We start from the raw sequence: 20,740 nt of genomic DNA, 5'->3' as shown, positions 1-20,740 counted from the left end.
GCAGCTAGCCACACCATCTGGCCGGACAAAGTAACCCCTATAAAACTGACCGAGTAATTCCTGTTATACTAACTGAGTAACCTCTAACACTGACTAAGCAACCATTGAACACTGATTGAGTAACCACTATAACACTGACCAAGTATCCCCTATAGCACTAACGAAGTAACTTTTATGTTAGTTGGTGACACGATTTGACCAGCTACATATAAAAGTTTTTGATTAAATATATTATAAATGGATCTTATTTTAAAGAACTTTTTAAAACAAATTTGATGATGGAAATAGAATTGAGTTATAGGATATTTATTAAAAGTTATGATTAATTTTGTATGTATGAAATATTAGAATTCTATCGATAATAAAACTCTATACAACAATTTTATGTTAAAAAATCTATTCAAAAATTGCTTACTTAGTATCATACGTGTCACAATAGTACCTATTTATAGCCTACGTGGCGCGACACTTGGCAAAAAACCCGGAACGCCAAGTGTCGCTGTCTCGTGGCTTGGCTGCGAGACCGACTTTATTTATTATTAGTGACTGATTTTGTGCCTGGGCAATGCCCAGATGGTTGATAAAATTTTAAGATAAAATTTTTACTTGAATGTTAAATACGGTCAAATAATTCGTTTTGATAATGTAGGATATTTAGTCATACGATATAATATGACTTATATTTATATAATAGTGTACTTTTTGTAGCTTAGTTCAATAAAATTATTTTTATTGAACTTAAATTATTCACTAAACTGAAAGTATTTTTACCGAACTAAAATTATTTTTACCTATTAAAACTTATATTTACTGATTCTCTAATATTTTTTTAAATAAATTAAATGACAATGCATTTTGTATGCGGCTAACCACACCATCTGGCCGGACAAAGTAACCCCTATAAAACTGACCGAGTAACCTTTGTAATACTAACTAAGTAACTTTTAACACTGACTAAGTAACCCCTATCTATAACAGTATAACACTAATTGAGTAACCACTGTAACATTGACCAAGTAACCCATATAACACTCACGAAGTAACTCTTATAATAGTTGGTGACACGGGTTAATCAGCTACATATAAAAGTTTGTGATTAAATATATTATAAATGGATCTTATTTTAAAGAACTTTTTAAAACGAATTTGATGATGGAAATTGAATTGGGTTATAGGATATTTATTAAAAGTTATGATTAATTTTGTATATATGAAATATTAGAATTCTATCGATAATAAAACTCTAAATAAGAATTTTATCTTAAAAAATCTATCCAAAAATCGTTTACTTAGCATCATACATGTCATAATAATACCTATTTATCGCCTACGTGGCGCGATAGTTGGCGAAAACTGGAATGCCAAATGTCGCTGTCTCGTGACTTGGTTGCGAGACCGACTTTATTTATTAGTGATATAATATGATATGATATTGATATATTGATTATCGTATACTCCGTACATAAAATTAAAGTTTTATCAAATCAAATAATTTGATCAAACCAGAACTAGTTCAGATAAGTAAAGGTGAACTAAATAAGCCCGCGGTCATTCTATCGTGTAAAGAGCAACAACGTCCACGTACACAACTCCAAATCCACAAAAATCCCCCCAAAAATTTCCCTCCATTTCGTCTTCCCTTCTCTCAACCGTCACCAAAATCACACACAACCCTCTTTCTCTCTCTTCCCCTTCCCCTGACCCCACAATTCTCCGGCCAAAAATCAACCCAATGACCTCAATGTCGGGCCCAACAACAACCGTCCAACCCGGAAGAATCCGGGTCATCGTACCGGGTTCAAACCGGAATGGGGCAGTTGTATATTGGATGTTCAGGGATCAAAGGGTCAGAGATAACTGGGCATTAATCCACGCCATTGATGAAGCAAACAAGAGAAATGCTCCAATTGCAGTTGCATTTAATCTATTTGATGGGTTTAAGGGTGCAAATGCTAGACAATTAGGGTTTATGTTAAGAGGGTTGAAGCTTTTGCAATCTTCTTTGCTTAATTCCCTTTCTATCCCTTTCTTCCTTTTTCAGGTAACCCCTTTTTTTCTTTTTCTCTCTTAGATTGTTTTTTTGTTTTTGGGTTGTTCGTATTTCGGTTAGTTTTAATGTTTTTTTTATAACTAATACGTGGTCTATGGTCTGATATAAGAATTCTTGAATAAAAGATAAGAGAGGGTACATTGTTATTTTTAGTGGTTAAGGAATGTAATTGAAAAATTTGGCTTTTTTTATGGTATATTTTATACATAGAAGCAATGTTACCTAATTTGCTAATCCCTGTGAATTGTGATTGATAAATAGAATTGGTACATGCTAGTGTAACACTTTTGGGCTAGTTTAATTGAATAAGGTAGCATATTGCATTACCTTATCTAATCTCATACAACAATTTTAAGTAACACTGGGTAGAAGTGTACAACTAATAGCTTGTTTGCATATAGGTAGAATTGTATTAATGGGTTAGGTTTCCGTAAATTAGATCATAGACATGAGTGCACAATGAGCATTATGCACCTGACGAAGTGACTATAGTAGCTTTGTTGAACTTCCTACATAAGTATGTATAATTTTTTATAATTATAGAAGAAGAGTATAGGAAAAGAATATTTTTTGTATTACGTTGAGAGTATTACACCAAGCTATATATATACACATAAGATAAGCTATACTAGGAAAAAATAAATTACAATAGCTCAAATCAAGGAGAGGATAATCAGCAATATAATTGATTGATAATTCCATGATTGTGGGCATGATCAGTGGAATGTATAGAATCATTCCTTAATACGCCCCCTCAAAATGGTCGGCGAAGATGAGAGACCAATTTTGGAAATTAGATTACTGAATGTTTGGCTTGAAAGTGGCTTGGTTAGAGCATCTGCTAACTGATCACTTGTGGAGATGTATGACACCCGAAGATTTCCAGCTTGTACATTTTCTCTAACAAAGTGATAATCCAGAGCCAAGTGTTTCATTTTGGAGTGGAAAACTGGGTTTGCACTTACATACGTTGCCCCTGCATTGTCACAATAGATGACTGGAGGAATAGGAAGATGAAGACGTAGTTCTTTGAATAGATTTTGTACCCAAAGAACTTCTGCTGTGGCACCGGCTACAGCACGGTATTCTGCTTCGGTAGATGAGCGAGCACGAGTGCGTTGCTTTCTTGAAGACCATGATATTGCATTTTTACCAAGATAAACAATGTAGGCTGTTGTAGATATGTAGTCATCCTTGTCCCTAGCCCAGTCGGCATCCGAGTAAGAATGTAGTGACATAGGTGATTGTTTGTGTATTACCAAACCCATATGAGCTGTACCATTGAGATAGCGAAGTAAGCGATGTAGAGCTTGCATATGAGTGGTTGTAGGACGTTGCATATATTGAGCCAGCTTGTTGACAGAAAAAGCTATGTCTGGCCTTGTAAGGCCAAGATATTGAAGGCTGCCAATCAATTGGCGATATTGAGTAGGGTCTGGAAGTTGCTCTCCATGCATAGTGAGAGATGGGTTAGTGACCATGGGGGTGGGTGATGAGTTTGCATCTTCCATGTTTGCTTTTGATAGGATTTCATGTATATACTTCTTTTGAGTGAGAAAAATACCATGAGGGTGAGGCATTACTTCAACACCGAGAAAGTAAGAAAGAGTACCAAGGTCTTTTAGAGAAAAATCTTGTGGCAAGATTGTTGACGAATTTTTCAAGAAAAGATGGAGAGTTGCTTGTGACAATAATGTCATCTACATAGACAAGTAAGTAGATGAGATTGCCATGTTTGTGAAGAATAAAGAGAGAAGAATCTGAAATGGTGTTGGTGAAACCATATTGAATAAGAAATTGTCGCAGTTCGGTGTACCAAGCCCTTGGTGCTTGTTTAAGGCCGTAAAGGGCTTTGTTTAGTTTGCACACGTGATTGGGGAAGGATGGATCACAGTAGCCAGGCGGTTGTATAGTGTAGACATCATCCTCAAGGCTGCCTTGAAGGAATGCGTTATTTATGTCCAATTGCCTGAGATTCCATCCATGGCTAACTGCAAGAGATAGAATGATTCGGACTGTTGCCGGTTTTACAACCGGACTGAATGTCTCGGCATAGTCAATACCTGCCCTTTGATTGAAACCACGAGCTACGTATCTGGCTTTATATTGGCATATGTTCCCATCTTTGTCTTTCTTTATGCGGAACACCCATTTACAGCTCACAATGTTTTGAGAGGGAGAGGAGGGTACAAGGTTCCAAGTATTGTTTGCTCGCAAGGCTTGGATTTCGGCATCCATTGCCTTACGCCACACAGGGCTTTTAAGTGCTTGAGTTATGTTTTTAGGGATGTCAACAGTAGCTAGTTCAGCATTAAGGTTTAGTTTGGTAATGGGCTTGCGTATGCCATGTTGTAGCCGTGTAGACATAGGATGCGTTGGAGGAGCTATGGGTTGAATGGAGGATATTGGTGATGAGTGGACTGCTATTTCTGGAGATGTTGGTGCATTGGAGGTGGTGGCATTGGGTGGAGGAGGTGAAGCAGCGGATGAGGAAGGTGTGGAGGGTGTGGAGGGTGAATGTGGTGATGTTGGTGATGTTGGGGGGGAGTTTATGATTTGTGTGGGTGGAGTAGGTTTATGCAATATAGTTATTGATAGTGGTGCCCATTCATCCAGTATAGTAGTAATAGAAGAGGTGGGTGGTGTAGTGTTTAATTTTGTAAAAGGGAATATGTGTTCAAGGAAATGAACATGCCGAGAGGTGTATATCTTGTGAGTTGTTGGCTCAAGACAATAGTAAGCACTTTGGGTAGGAGAGTAACCTATGAAGACACATGGTTTAGATTTTTGGTCAAGTTTGTGAGAGGTATATGGTATGAGCCATGGGTAACAGAGACAACCAAAGCTTCGTAGTTTGGCATAGTTTGGTTGTTTGCCGAAAAGTTTGAAGTAAGGTGAGTCATTATTGAGAGTAGGTGTAGGAAGTCGGTTTATAAGATAAGTGGCAGTTGCACACGCATTTGTCCAATATTTTAGGGGCATATGCGCATGTGTGAGTAGAGTGAGAAATGTTTCGACAATGTGTCTATGCCGTCTCTCGGAGTAGCCATTATGTTGAGGAGTATGTGGTGGAGATGTGAGATGAGATATTCCATCAATAGAAAGATATTTTGATAGAGATTCATATTCACCACCGTTGTCGGAATAGAGGGTTTTAAGAGGTAATTGAAAATATTTCTCAACCAATGCTTTGTATCTAACGAAGACCTTTGTAGTGTCTGATTTTTGTTTGAGAGGGTATAACCATATATATTTGGTATAATGATCAACAAAAATAATATAGTATTTAAACCCATCATGGGAATATATTGGTGATGTCCACAAGTCTGTATAAATATATTCAAGAGGTGATGAAGAAGAGATAGAGGAGGTATGAAAAGGTAATTTATGACTTTTATTACAAGCACAAGCATTACAATCAAGAGTTGTTATACTAGAGATATTAAGATTATTTTTAGAAATAAGATGACGAAATACATTTTGGGAAGGATGCCCAAATCTATGATGCCAATGAAGAGAGGTAGTTGCTGTGCTTGTGAGGACTATAGGAGATTGAGAGGACACTTCATAGATGCCATATTTAGAGTGGCCCTGGAATAGGCACGCCCCCGTTTTGAGATCCTTGACAAAGAAAGAATTTGGTGAGAATATTATAGAGATGTTATTGTCATTGCAAAGCTGTGAAACAAAAATTATATTTTTGGTCATAGCAGGCACTACAAGAACATTATGAAGAGTAATAGAATTTGAGAAGGAGATAGTGCCAAAATGAGTAATAGTGAGAGCCTTACCATCACCCACTATGAGTTCTTCAGTGCCATCATAAGGGGAATGCAGAGAGAGATTGTTAAGATCGTTGGTGACATGGTGGGAAGCACCACTGTCCAGCAGCCAAGGAGAGGGAGAGGAGGCTGTTTTAGAGAGATTAATAGTATTGGCTTGAGGCTTGGTTTGGGAGTGGTTATTAGGGAAATAGGAGGGGGGTTGGCATTCGGATATTGTTGTTTAAAGACAGAGCATTGGCTAACTACATGACCTTGAGTGCGACACCATTGACAACGTCCAAGGAAAGGGCGAGACTGCCTGGGATAGGTAGTAGGCGTGGGAAGGATGCCTGCTGTGGATGAGCGAGAGGGAGTGCGATGTTGTGGGCGACTGGAAATATGGAAAGCAGTAGCAGGGAGAGTTGTTTGAGATTGATTTTGGAGCAATGTGAGTTCTTTGTTTATAAGTTTTTCATGCAATTCCTCGAAAGAAATTGGAGTATCCCTAGCATTGATGGACTCAATAACAGAATTGTAGGAGTCATCAAGGCCAACAAGAACACGATCAATGAGTTCCTCATGATCTTCAGGTTTCCCTAAGGCTGCAAGTTGGTCAGCGCAGGCTTTGATTGCTTGAACAAACTCTGTTATGGTTTTGTCTCCTTTGGTAATACGACGTAGTTGATCTTTGAGTTGCTTTATATGACCACGGCTGGGAGTAGCATAGGTTTTGCTCAGAATATCCCAGAATTGCTTCGATGATTGTGCTTGAGAAACCAGGGGAACAAGATTGGCAGAGAGGGTGCCAACAAGCGCTCCACAGATGAGTTTGTCTTGTCTGGTCCAATAGGAAAAATCGGGATTGGGAATGGTTTTGTCATTGTCAATGATAGTGGCAGGGGGAGGAGGGAGAGAGCCATCAACAAACCGAAATAAATCGTGGCCAACTAGAATAGCCTCAATCTGCATTTTCCAGGAGAGATAGTTGGTAGCATTAAGTTTTATGGCGTTCGGTATGTTTAGAAAGAGAAACGGTTTGGAGGGGTCTGAGTTGTTGTGGATTTGATGGGATGTATTTGAAGTAGCCATGGAAGAGAGCACGAAGAAGAAGAAGAAGAAGAATATATTTGTGGGATCGTTTTAATCTGATACCATATAGAAGAAGAGTATAGGAAAAGAATATTTTTTTGTATTACGTTGAGAGTATTACACCAAGCTATATATATACACATAAGATAAGCTATACTAGGAAAAAATAAATTACAATAGCTCAAATCAAGGAGAGAATAATCAGCAATATAATTGATTGATAATTCCATGATTGTGGGCATGATCAGTGGAATGTATAGAATCATTCCTTAATAATAATTTCATTAGGTTGATCATGTTTCCCAAAAATTGATTGATATGTTTCCTTCACATACAGGGAGAAGTTGTAGAGACTATTCCTAAGTTTTTTGTTAGAATGTGGGGCTTCTCTGTTAGTTACTGACTTCACACCCTTAAGGGAAATTCGAGGATTCAAAGAAGAACTTTGTAAGAGACTGGATGATTCGGTATCTATACATGAAGTTGATGCTCACAACGTGGTGCCGATTTGGGAAGCATCAAGCAAGTTGGAGTATGGTGCCAGGACTATTAGGACTAAAATCAATAAGTTGTTGCCTACTTATTTGATTGATTATCCCATTCTTCAACCTCCAAGTAGGAAGTGGTATTCTTCACCTCCTGTCATACAATGGGATCAGCTCATTGAAGATCATCTCAAGTAAGAATCTGTCCATTATAAGTTTGCAGTTTTGTAACTGATTTCATACATTGATTGTGTTTTTATAGCACTTTGAAATTTTATATCTATTTGGGGTCTTTGGGGATTGGGGGAGGTGGGGGGAGTGTCTTAAATATGAACATAGCGTGTTTATGTGTCAAATTGTATACTAGGGATGGCTATGAAATTTGTAACTAAATCTTAACCAGTGAGATTGTATGGTATGGTTGTTCCTCTGGCTGATAATATTCGTCACAAGCTTGTATTCTGTATGATTTAGAATTAAAACTTTGATTGTTCTGGTTAGGAAGGGAGCAGGAGTGCCAGAAGTTGATTGGTGTGAACCTGGTGAACCTGCTGCACTTGAAGTCTTGAAGGGAAGCCAGAATGGGTTCTTAACAAAGAGATTGAAGAACTATGCAACTGAACGGAATATCCCGTTAAAACCAAAAGCCCTATCTGGTCTCTCTCCATACTTGCATTTCGGCCAAATATCAGCTCAACGCTGTGCTTTTGAGGCACGTAATGTCCGGAAAGTTGCTCCTGAGGTTTGTCCCTTGAATCTTGAGTTTAGTAATAACATTTTATGAGTAGCTTCGTTCTAGTAGGGAATAGGGGAGATTCAAAGGGCATCTGTTGTCTAGATTTTTATCAGAATGTTTCGTTTTTCTTTTTTTTGGAATTTATGAAGTTTACTATTATATGTTTGCTAATTGTTTCTGATTTTGAAGGCAGTTGATGCATTTTTGGAAGAATTAATTGTGCGGAGAGAACTTGCTGATAACTTCTGCTATTATCAACCTAACTATGACTCACTCATGGGGGCATGGGAGTGGGCACGTAAGACATTGATGGATCATGCTTCTGATAAAAGGGAACACTTGTACACGTAAGTAATGAAAACCTGCTTTTGGTTAATGCTTGCCGATATACTTTGTTACTTGGCCAGTTTTAAACTGATTGATAGTACTGCAGGAGAGAGCAATTGGAGAAGGCACAAACTGCTGATCTGGTAAGCTAACATTTATTTGTCTAAAATAAGTATGCAAGAGTTTTGTCTTTCTTGTCTGTCATATACTTCTACTCCGTATATTAGAGAAGATGCAAACTTCATTTGCTTCCTCATTTTGATTTTTTGACATGTGACATTAATTGCTATATTTTCAGCTATGGAATGCTTCTCAGTTGGAGATGGTTCATTTTGGCAAGATGCATGGATTTATGCGGCAAGTAACTCTGAACTAGTCGAACTCCTACTATCTGTTCAATCTATACTTCATAGTTCATACACACCTTGCTACTTTTACACTTTGTAAAGTCATCTTCATTGCTTGAGTTAGAAATGGATTTATTGCCAGTCTATATGTTCGAATTTCAAGCATGCGTCATAGATTTTCTATTAATTACTTTGTAGCTGCCTATGCTGGATAAATATGATGAAACAGTATTACTTTCTGTTAGTGGCTTATGACTTTTTGTTGCACCTGAGTGTGGCTGACAAGTAATGACTTTTTAGTTCTTCATTTAGAAATTGTACAGTTATTTGGTGCTCTAGTTTAGCTTTATTAGAAGATAGTATATTACAAGCCTTTCCCGATGCAGGTTTCACCTGGCATTTGTGTGTTTATATGTGCGTGCGTGTGTGTGTGTGTGTGTGTGTGTGTTTTTCTTTTTTGGGGGGGGGGGGGGATTATAGTCAAATTGAGGTTGATGTACACAGAAAGCATAGAGCTTGGTTGGTATGGCCTCCATTAGTCCATTGTATATCTGGGAACTAAATTCCAGTTAAAGTTCAGCTGTTTGTTTTACCTTCCACCATCAGTGACCAACATTAGTTGTGTTCTGAATGCTCATAAGTTGTGTTCTGATTTGATTCTGATTGCTCATCTCATTGAAGACCGAAAATTCTTGTATGTCTCTTTTTCTTCCTCTATGAAGTGTGCTTTCACTTAGTAAAATGATTCGGTGTGACTGAATTGATATGCAGCATGTATTGGGCAAAGAAAATTCTTGAGTGGACAAGTGGACCTGAAGAAGCCCTTGCAATAGCTATCTACCTGAATGACATGGTAACTCTTTGCGATTTACTGTCAAATGAGAGATTTTCATTGAAACTTGTTTCTCAGTCATTTGTTGGGTGTGCAGTATGAGTTGGATGGTAGAGACCCGAGTGGATATGTCGGCTGTATGTGGTCTATTTGTGGAGTGCATGACCAGGTTTTGTTTCATACCTTCATTCCTACATATGGTTTTTTTTTTTTTTTTTACTTCTGTAATGCGTTTTTTAATCTTTTTTAGTATTAATTGCTGCCTGCTTTCACACTGAAACTAATGTAGTTTGATGGTTTTTATAGGGGTGGCGAGAACGCCCAGTATTTGGTAAAATCCGTTATATGAACTATGCTGGCTGCAAAAGAAAATTCAACGTTGATGGATATATTGCATATGTGAAGAAGTTAGTTGTTGAGACCAAAAAACGAAAGGCCGAGGGTGAGATCCCATCAGGGAAGGAGAAGGAACCTCGTTGCTGAGACCACCAGTGGAACTCATGTGCTAAGATGAGGGTATTTTGCATCCTATTACCTGACAAGGGTCAGGGTGTGGCTTATCTTCTTTATTGTAGTAGTCTAATTAAAAGTTTAGGACATAGCCATAACTCTTTAGCTAGTGAGTTGTTCGTTTAGGATTAATATATACACCTGGGTACAAGTGATGGCAAACTCTGACGTCTAAAGTTTGCCATAGGATTATTGTTCTATGATTGTTGACTGAGTGATTTGTAAGAAAGCTGATGAAATCAAGAATTTGGGAGATGAAGTTCACCAAATTATAGGCCGAAAAGGCTTTTCGCCATAGATTATTGGCTTGTGATTTCCATTTTCAAACAAGGTTATGGGTTTATTAAGTTCAAATAGGTCACCTCAATTCACAATATTATAAATATTAAATACTAAATATTTCAATTTGCGAGAATTATTGAAGGAACATATGAAAATGCTTCAACTATGCCTAGCCTCTCATGGATCCTCCATACTCAGCCTGTATTCCTACTTCCTAGTGATATTATCTCACTTTTTCAAATGTTCATCGCTATTACTCCCTAACACGGAATCAAAAAGCAACACATCTATCACTCATAGTGTTGCTAATCAATAGCATAATACTAAAACTGACACCTGGAATAACACGTGTCAATTTCTGGTGCTGTTTTTTCCCTCCAACTTAAAAAAATAAATAAATAAATAAAATAAAATATTTTTTTTAAATATTCATTGATTGATTATATACAAGATTTTCCATATATTCCTTCAAAAAAAGAGTATTTACCATATATTTACCAAATTAGAAAATCATTGACTAACATTATACATTTATACATATATATTTAGGTCACTTGGATACTGCAATTTTATTATTATTTTTATAAATGCAATGTCTCCTATGTAATTAAGGAATTTTTTTTTATATATTTTTTTGGTGAAATACTTAAGGAAAATATAGTAAACAAAATATTTTAAAAATTTTATAACCTATATCATTGTCTTCTCATTTTGGTAATCATATTCAATCTATATATAATTAACTAGAATATTTGTACATATCTTCAATAATATACTAGGTAAATTTGTATATATACTATTATATAAGGTAGTTAGAATTTACCTAAAAAAATAGGTAATTAGAATAATATATTATAAAATAACAAAAACCTACAAAGTCAAACGATTTACAAGAAATTAGTGGGGAGTCGAGATACAATCTGGGCCCCCACCCCTCTAGCTATAGCGAACCCAATCCTGTTAAAGATGTGAGTAGCCGCACGAGCACCAATATCCTGAGTCCTAGCGAACGTCTGAACCCGCTTCAGCAATGCAACAACATCCTTCTCTAATTCCCCCAATGAAGAAAAGGAGAAAGGAAGAAAACCATAGCCAATAGCCCTGCAACGCGCCCCATACTTGTCTCGCTTTCGCTGAGCCGCAACCGACACAACACGACCAGGAACGAAGTCAGACAACCCAGATTGAGTCAATGGAGAAGACCCCGTCAAGTCAACACATATATCTAGGCCTCTATCCCAGGAGTAAAGCAACACATCTGCTGGCCGAAGAGCCCCGTCGTTCCCTCCAGTCAACCCAACGTTGACTTCCTTCCTTGCAGAAATCCCAGAGCGAAAACAAATATTAACAAGGGTATCACGAACAACGTTGTGCCGATGTTTAATACCCACCATCCCAACAAAAGACACTGCATGATCCCCATAAATATCCGCATTAAAAACCCTTGAGCAAGCAGAACAAGGTGCCGATACGGAGAACAAGGGAACACCCAACCGGTAGCAAAGAACACAACGGTAAGTCTTACCATTCATAGTCTGACCCAGACCTGATATCGGGACCGCTCGCAACCAGGCAGAAGTGTGATCCCCCTGCTGGGACTTCCATAAGGCAACCTGACGCGGAGATACGGAGAAAGTGGATTCTGCAGATGCAGTGACCTTCGTGAAATATATATCTTCCAATTTCTTCATGAGTTTGGGGGCAGCGATCTCACTAGGGTTACGCAAAAGGTCATTCTCTACAGTCCTATTAAAAAGACTAAGAGCGTCGTCGAAGGCCCAGACCTAGACCAACAATACCAGAATTGCGAAGAAGCGAAGCCTGAAGACCAGAAGACTGCAAACGCGACGCAAGGAAAGCATAGTGTCAAACATCACCCGCTGAATAGACACCCAATCCTCCATAAGAAAAAGGTAAAGTGGCAAGTCGCCATTGCCAATCACCAAAACCTGGCCCCGAAGCAGTTACAATGCGCTCCACAGAACCTCGAAGGGCCACATCAAAAGAAATTTGGGTCGCTTCAAAAAGACGAGGAGGACAAGTACGCATAGAAAAGTAGAGTTTTGAAACTCCAGTACATGCACGAAGAAGTAACAGCTCACATTGGGGATCCTCAAGCTTATCAACAGCATTCATGAGCACAATGGTCTTCTACACTCTCTGCGAAACAAGCTCACCACAGAAAGAGGCATCCGCACTGACAGGACCCCCAAGCAACTTAATACCATGAGCAGGACGAGCAATATCTGGAGGAAAGACACCGGCCAGACGGCTACGAGGGTCCTCCGTGGGCCAGAAAACTTCCGTTTTCTCAACGTTAACATGAAGGCCGAGACGAGGTCCCTCCACCAAAATTAACTCCACAACCTTCCCTACCACCAAGGTGTCACCAATAATAGTGCCATCATCCAAATACCAAGCCTGCAAACATAAGTCGAAAGAATCCCTAATTCGACAAACCAACGGATGGAGCACCAAAGCAAAAAGCAAAGAGCCAAGTGGATCACCCTACTGCACACCTTGACATGACCTTAAGGTATGCTCCCCATAATAGAGCCTGGCTGGAGTAGAGTAACAGAATTCAACCCAACGTGAAAGAGCTGGACAACGGAGACGAACCTCACGCAGTAAAGCCGTACGATCAACCAAATTAAAGGCATTCCAGAAATCCACCAGCAACATAGAGAGGCCAACATCACCACCTCGAGCCTCAACCAAACGATTAACAGCATGAAGAATAGCCTCGCCACCCGCCGGCACCCTAACACCAAACTGAAGACCTCCTAAATAGTTCCCCATATGCGGACCAACTAAAGCAGCCCCAACCTTTGAAACCAGACGCCGCCAAACAGTACCCACAGCAATAGGACGAATACCTCCACCGGGCTTAACAAGTGGCGTGAGAGGAGCACTAACAATATACTCCCCCAACTCAGCAGGACATTTTCCTGCGAGAAAGAGATTAACCACCTGCGTAATAGAGCCCACCAACTAATCTGAAATAGCAACCGCAGCACCACTCAAGCAATCAAGAAGGTGCTGAGCACGCAAGCCGTCTCTCCGCATGACGTACCACGCGGAAAACCCTTAATCTGATCCAAAACAACAGCAGAAGTAGCAATGAGGGGCTGATCAATGGGGATATGCGGTAAGATAGGAGCCGGAAAGGAAGGGTGCTTAGCTTGTAAATCAGCAAGAGAAGCATCATTGTAAGGGGCAAGACCAGAAGACGAAAGAACCCTAACCGCAGCAGTGTAATGTCCGTCACAAATCTTTCTCTTACACTGCTTAATATTTCGTTCAGACAAATCATGCTCATCATCAGCTTCCAACAAAGGAGGAGACACATCTGCCAACGTATCCCGCACAAGATGCATAGATTCACCGGGCTCACACCAAGAACGAATAGCAGCGGTGATACTCTCTTCCTGTCGCTGCCGCCTGAGACCCGAAGAACACTCACGACTACTCCTCGGGGTAAAGGTTTTAAGAACACAAAGAGGCAACACAAGCAGTTGAACCCTACAAGAGACGTCATCAGGCTTGCAAATCACCAAATCAAGCGCTCCTTTGAGAACCCGAGAAAAACCCAAGCGACACTTAGGAGGAATAGATTTCACCGAACGGAACCGCTTAGATAGCAAACGATCCAGGAGAGCAACATCGAACGCCAAAAGAGACTGACGAGGTGCACTAGGAACAAGATCAGATACCTCCGAAGAAAGACCTTGTGGTTTAGGAAAACCATAAAGAACAAACCGAACAACACCATCCCCCAAATCAGGTGGGTCCACAATATCATCCGGACCACGACCATGTCGACAATTCGAACGAAAAATATGAGTTTTGAAACACTCCCCACAAAGCCAAATGCCCATACGCCGAAAAGTTGACCCCGCCTCTAAGAAAATAGCCAAATCAATTATTATAGTAATTTTTTCAATAATATATCCATTATTATATATATCTTTGACAGAGATCAAATTCCATAAAATATCAATTTTACCGTCAATAAAAATTCTTTATGATAAGCATACAATAATTGTGACGACATACATAATTATGTATATATACAGTATAGTAAAGATATAATAGGAAAAAAAAACGTTAGAATGTATTCTTCTATATACATTTCTTAAGGAAAACTTACAATCATAATTTTACATACAAGATTCTATATGGTATAAGATTACTCTAGAACTAATTATTAAAATAAATTTCCATGTGTATGTTTATAGTTAGAGAAGCTATTGTGTGTGGATGCCCGCACGCAAATCTCCGTGTGGCTGGCTTGCCTGATATGTTTTACTTGTTGGCTTATATGTTTCATGTGTTAGCTAATATATTTCATTTGTTGGTTGATATGATTTTTGTGTTGGCTAATATATTCTTTTTGTTAATTGATATATTTTTATTTTTTATTTTTGATATGTTCCTTTTGTTCGCTGATATTAGACATCATTTGGCTTCTACGTTTCTTTAGTTGGCTGATATATTTATTTTGTTGGCTAATATGTATATTTTAATTGCTGGCTTATATGTTTTATTTTGTTGGCTTACCTGTTGCTTTTGTTTGCTGATTTCATCCTTTTGTTGGCTAATACGCTGCATTTGTTGGCTGATATGTTCCTTGTGTTGGCTAATAAGTACCTTTTGTTGGCTGATATACTCCTCTTGTTGGATGATATGTATCTTTTGTTGGCTGATATATTCCTTTTGTTAGCTGATACATTTTTATTGATGTCTTTAATGTTGACTGATATAAAATATCAATTGGCTGATATATTACTTGTATTAGCTGATGTACAGAATATATACAAGTACAATATTTCACTCTCTCTCCTCTTTCCCACTCTTCCTCTCTTTCTTTCTCTCTCCTGTTAGCAGATTCACAAAACATATCAGCCAAGAGCCAAAGATTTCTTTCTCTATCTTCTAATCCTATCACCACCAACACAATCACCACGACACCACCACACTCTCTCTCTCCTTCCAGCCACAGCCCCCACCCACCACCAACACAACCACGCACCACCATACTCTCTCTCTTTCCTGCCATAGCCCCCACCCACCACCAACACAACCACGCACCACCACTCTCTCTTCTTCCTGCCGCAGCCACGCCAGAGCCCAGCCCAACCATGCAAACCAGCAGCGATTCGCACCCAGGCGGAGTGCCCAACCACGAAAACAATAGCGATTCACACTCGCCTCCACCACTGCACCAGCGATTCGCACTTGCCTCCACCACCATCGAACCCCCCCACCACCAGAGAACGCCTCCTCCGCCATAACCTCGCATCCGTCATCTACTTTTTAATCGAGCAAATCATCTTCAATTCAATAGCAAATCATCTTGGATTAATTACGATTGTTTTATGCAATTGTGAATTTTTTATTTTGATTTTAATTGGAAAAAAGGAGGAGCAAAGGAGAAAGAAAGAGAAGGGAAAATAAATCGGCTTGCCCGCACAAACATTTGGATGTGGGTGCCCGCACCCAACACTTTGTGTTATAGTCAACATAGATATCTCTTAATATTGTAGTCCATGTATAGTACATAGAAGAATATTTGTAAAAATTAATTAATAAGTTAATTTAAGTATAAAATATCCTACAAATATAATATAAATAGCTTATTGTAGGAGGTATTATATCAAACTATATATCAAAATTATATTGACAATTTTTCGCTTTATAATTTTTTGTTAACAATATTATATTTATTTAACAAAGATTTTATACATGTATAGTTGACAAAGATTATATAATACTCTGTTAAATTAAGTACTTTACTAAAATATTCATGTGTAAAATAAATAAGATTTTATAGTTATGAGGATTATTTTATAATATGCAATATATAATATATTTATATATGAATAAGATTATGGATAAATATACACCGAAACAATTTTTAACCAAAAAAAAAAAAAAAAAAAAAAACTAATCTAATTAAAATAAAGCAAGGACACATGTCGTCCATAAAGCTAGTATACCCTGTTTTAGTATAATAAATAGATTATATATTTAAAAATAAAAACCTTTTAGAGATCAACACAAATTCTCTTATATGTGGCTAGTCATATGGTGTAACCCACTCTATATATAAATTGATTAATTGAGCAGTAGGAATTACGTTAGCTTCACTACAACAAAACAAAGCAAAGGTAACAATGAAAAACCATTGCCTAATATTAAAAAAGTGTTGCCTTGTAGCTAAGGCAACACATATGAGGCGTAGTTTATGCCCCTGTTGTCTATTCATAAGGCAACATTTTTTAGTTCAAAGGCAACATTTTTAAAAGCCAAGGTATAATGATACCTAAGGCAACAATTTTACAAGGGAAACAAATTAAAAGTGTTGCCACCTTAGGAGACAATTTTAAATTGTAACCTTATGTCATAATATACAACAACCTTTTCACTTGTTGTATTTGTTAGTAATAATACAAAAGTGATGCCAAATATCTTAAAAGCAACACCTTAAAAGCGATTATATGTGAAATTATAAATTGAATGAATAAAGATGAATCAACATGTGAATTCAACAATAGACAATAATCAATCTAATAGGAAACAAGACATCAATATAGAAGAAAATTGATTTTATAAAAAAAATTCAAGTGTACTCATCAAAATCCAAAAATAAAATCCAATAGAATTTCACTACACAATATATCTACTCTTAAAAACCCTAATAAATAACTTATGATTCACGATCTAGTACATTTCTAATACCAATAATTGTTTAACTTTTTATATCTAATACAGTGCACAAGAGATAGAATGCAACGTTTAAAGAGGGAAATGGGTCAAATGACTATAAACAATCTAAAGTGCTAATTGATCAACTCTTCGTCTTTGTCTTGAATATATATCTTCTTCCATGTACATGTACGCCCTGTATTACCAATCAATTAATAAAGTTAGAATATAATTTTTCAAAAACTAACACTATTAGAAAAAAGCCCAAGTGTTGCGGTTAAAATGGGGGTAGAGGTGGCCAATAACAGGAGTAAAAGACTCTAGTTCATAACCAGAGCAAATAAGGCCCATAGAGGCTTTTTTTTTGTTTTTTTTTCCAATTTTTTAAAGCAAATTTAATGATGATTTGAATTTCTTAATCAAACTAAATTTGTATCAATATTGAAAATTTTTGTGAGTCACATTTGAATTTGATGATCAAATTAAAAAAAGTATCCTAATTACTTATTTACTTGCACTTTTAGATATTTATTTAAATATCAACAGCTCACTGAACTTAAAGGGAATATGGGGCTATACATACAAATAATATCAAAACTTTGCTCATCTTTGTTAAGTAGCTACTCACCAAAAAAATAAGTTAAGAATCTCTAATCACATAACTCAGGTCTCACCTCTATGAACTGAGTTGCTTTCCTTCATCTTTATTAGAGACTAAGAGTCTTTAGAAGCTAACAGTGACAACATACCCCACACAATCACAACCTTTATCCTTCTTTCTTTATCCTCAGCTCCAACCTACTTCAAATTAGTTACCCTTTTAGCATAAACTCATAATCAAAGTCAGCAAAAAACCAAATGCACAACATGCAACGAATTCACTTCAATTATAATTTAGTTTCAAATTTTATTCAATTCAACTAAGCATTTTCCAGTATTATAAATCCATAGTCTGATGATCAGTGCATCAAACAAGCAATATTAGATATATTAGAAGTTCATAAGCTATCAACAAAGAGGTTAATAAGAAAAATCTAAATTAAAATACTTAATAAAGATGCACGACTACACAAGTACAGAGCAATAATTAACTTTAACTAACATAAGTTCTAAGCAAATTGCAGATTAAATGTTATGCTAAAACAATGGAGTTCTTAAGTTATACAGTATGTAAGCTATTTCCTCTCCATTTAATTTAAATTTTTAAAATATTGTTGGCGGTTTAGCTTACCTTGTTAAACAGGCCTTTGCCCTTTGGCAACAACACAGAACACTTAATCTGCATCAAAATTAAAAGTAAAAAAGTCAAAACATGAACTACACTGAATATTTGTCAGTCAATTTTTATTAATATCATGCTAGTCAAACATAGTGCAAGCTTTAGATAACTACAAAACTATAGTTTACTAGTATGGCTAGGGCTACGATCGAAAGAGAATGAAAAGATGACATCAAAAAAATAGTCTAATTAATTCTGCTACACAAAATAGAACCTTAAAACAAACCAAGTATACAACATCAAAAAAAGATTACTAATAAAAAAAGAACAACATCAGAGATTTATATGAGTAAACTTGCATATTGGTTGTATACTTGCAAGTCATGAAACTGATAATTTTTAAACCTAACCGCTTACCATTATGCTTCTCAGATGCCTATCAAATCCCTAATAGGATTACATCTTTACTAATCCCAACGAGTAAGATCATCAACTGGAAGTACCTCTAGGAGTTATATAGGTGATAAGCATGTAACCATGGAAGTACCTCTAATATATAGGTGATAAGCATATAAACCATGGAAGTACCTCTAATAGGAGTTATATAAACTCATGAGCTTTATTTTTATACACAATCATGGTATAAGCTACTACATAGAATAATTTTTGTAAGCAAATATGCACAGGTCACATAATCATATCTATAAATGCCACACCTAGACAAAGTACTAGAAAGCAATAAAAATACCCTGAATTCTACTAAATAAGATAAGAAATTAAATTATTGTAAGATTTTACAAAAAATTTAGTATATATTTAGTATGATCTTAATCAGATATACAAGTCTACTCATAAGAGTATCTCGCATTCCTGTAGTAGTTAAAATAAGTAGGACTTTCATAAGCTTTTTAGACAATAGCTAGGTTAATGAGAAGCTGCTCGACACCTTTATGCAATTTTTTCTTTGATTTGTTGAAGCGCTGAGAAATTCCCTTTGATCTCACTGAAAATCAAGCCCAAATTTTACAAATTAGGAAATATTTTCTAAATTAACCAAAAAATTTGTCAAGCCCTAGAATACCAATTGAGCTAGAGGAGAGAGAAAGTGAGAATTGCAGAAGTAAAAGCTCCAAAAAAAAACCCCTAGAATACCAAGCAAGGGGAGATAGAAAAGGAAATACAAGGGAGTATTTGTAGTCTGGTGGTGCTTAGGCTGCGGTAGTGCGTCTGCACCTCCATCTTTGAGGAGAGAGAGAGTGAGGAAGAAGAACAAATTAGGTAACTGAATAACTAATGTGAAAATCGTAGTAGCAGAAATTCTTCCGCCCTTTTTCTTTTTATTTTTAATTTTTCCGCCCTATTTTTTTTTCAATTTTTCCACCCTTTTAGAGCTTGTATTCAGATTGTTATATGGATCGGGTCATCGAGACTTGTCAATTCAGGTTAACGGGTCGGGTTTAGGTTGGATTTTGGATCATTTGATTCAAATAGTTTTGATTGTTTGGGTTAGTACAAAATATGATAAGTGGGTCAAATTGGGTAAATTTTTGGTCGTTTGGGTCGGGCTGAGTCGGATCCGGGTTTGTTCTCAATAACTCGAGTTTGGAATCGGGTCAGGTTGGGAATCGGGTAGGGTTCAATTATCCCAAAATTATATTATTCAATTATAATTTTAACAATCCATTTTCATTTTTTTCATCTAAGATTTTTTAATTTATTTTTGTAATTGTCATTAGTTTAATTTTTAATAAGATAAAATCCTAAAAATCATAACATATTTTTTTTTATTTAATTTAACATCATAAATTATTTAATAATAAGATAACCCAAAAGTAATTAAATTAATTAACACTTTAGGTGATTGTTGACTTTAATGCTCTATAGCAACACTTTTATAGTTGTTGCATAGGGATCTAGTATTGTTATTTTGGTTCAAAGTAACATTTTAAAATCGTTGCCTTAGGTTATCAAGGGTAACAATTTTATTAGTGTTGCGATTTTAGGCATTACCTATTCTCATTATTATTGTAGTGCTTGACGGATGTGTGGTTACTCAATTAAGCTAAAGAGATTACTCTCATAATAGGTAGAATTATTCTTTAATTAGTTAAAAGAGCTCAAAACAACTGAATAAAATGAACAAATGAGGGGTTTTTTTAAAAAAAAAAATAAAATAAAATAAAATAAAATTTAACTACTTGTATAATTAATATGGACAAAGTAGGGTTACTCCTATCAATATATGAGGTTACTCATACAAATGAATCAATTAAAATCCAACATGATTATTGAAGGAAGTGTCCTCGATCAAGTATAGCAATTACTAAATATAAAATAGGATTAATTAAGGAGATTACTAATTAATTCAATTATTTTAGGGGTCGTAGTGTT

General features: G+C 36.6%; 1 pseudogene; it reads left to right on the top strand.

Annotated features, from left to right (window-relative positions):
- The first annotated feature begins 1,520 nt into the window (after window positions 1–1,520).
- Window positions 1,521–10,565, top strand: LOC110719374 (annotated as a pseudogene).
- The last annotated feature ends 10,175 nt before the right edge of the window (window positions 10,566–20,740 follow it).

Source organism: Chenopodium quinoa, unplaced genomic scaffold (assembly GCF_001683475.1).
Source record: "Chenopodium quinoa cultivar QQ74 unplaced genomic scaffold, ASM168347v1, whole genome shotgun sequence".
Taxonomy (NCBI): Eukaryota; Viridiplantae; Streptophyta; class Magnoliopsida; order Caryophyllales; family Amaranthaceae; genus Chenopodium; species Chenopodium quinoa.
This window is presented reverse-complemented; position numbering and strand designations above follow the sequence as displayed.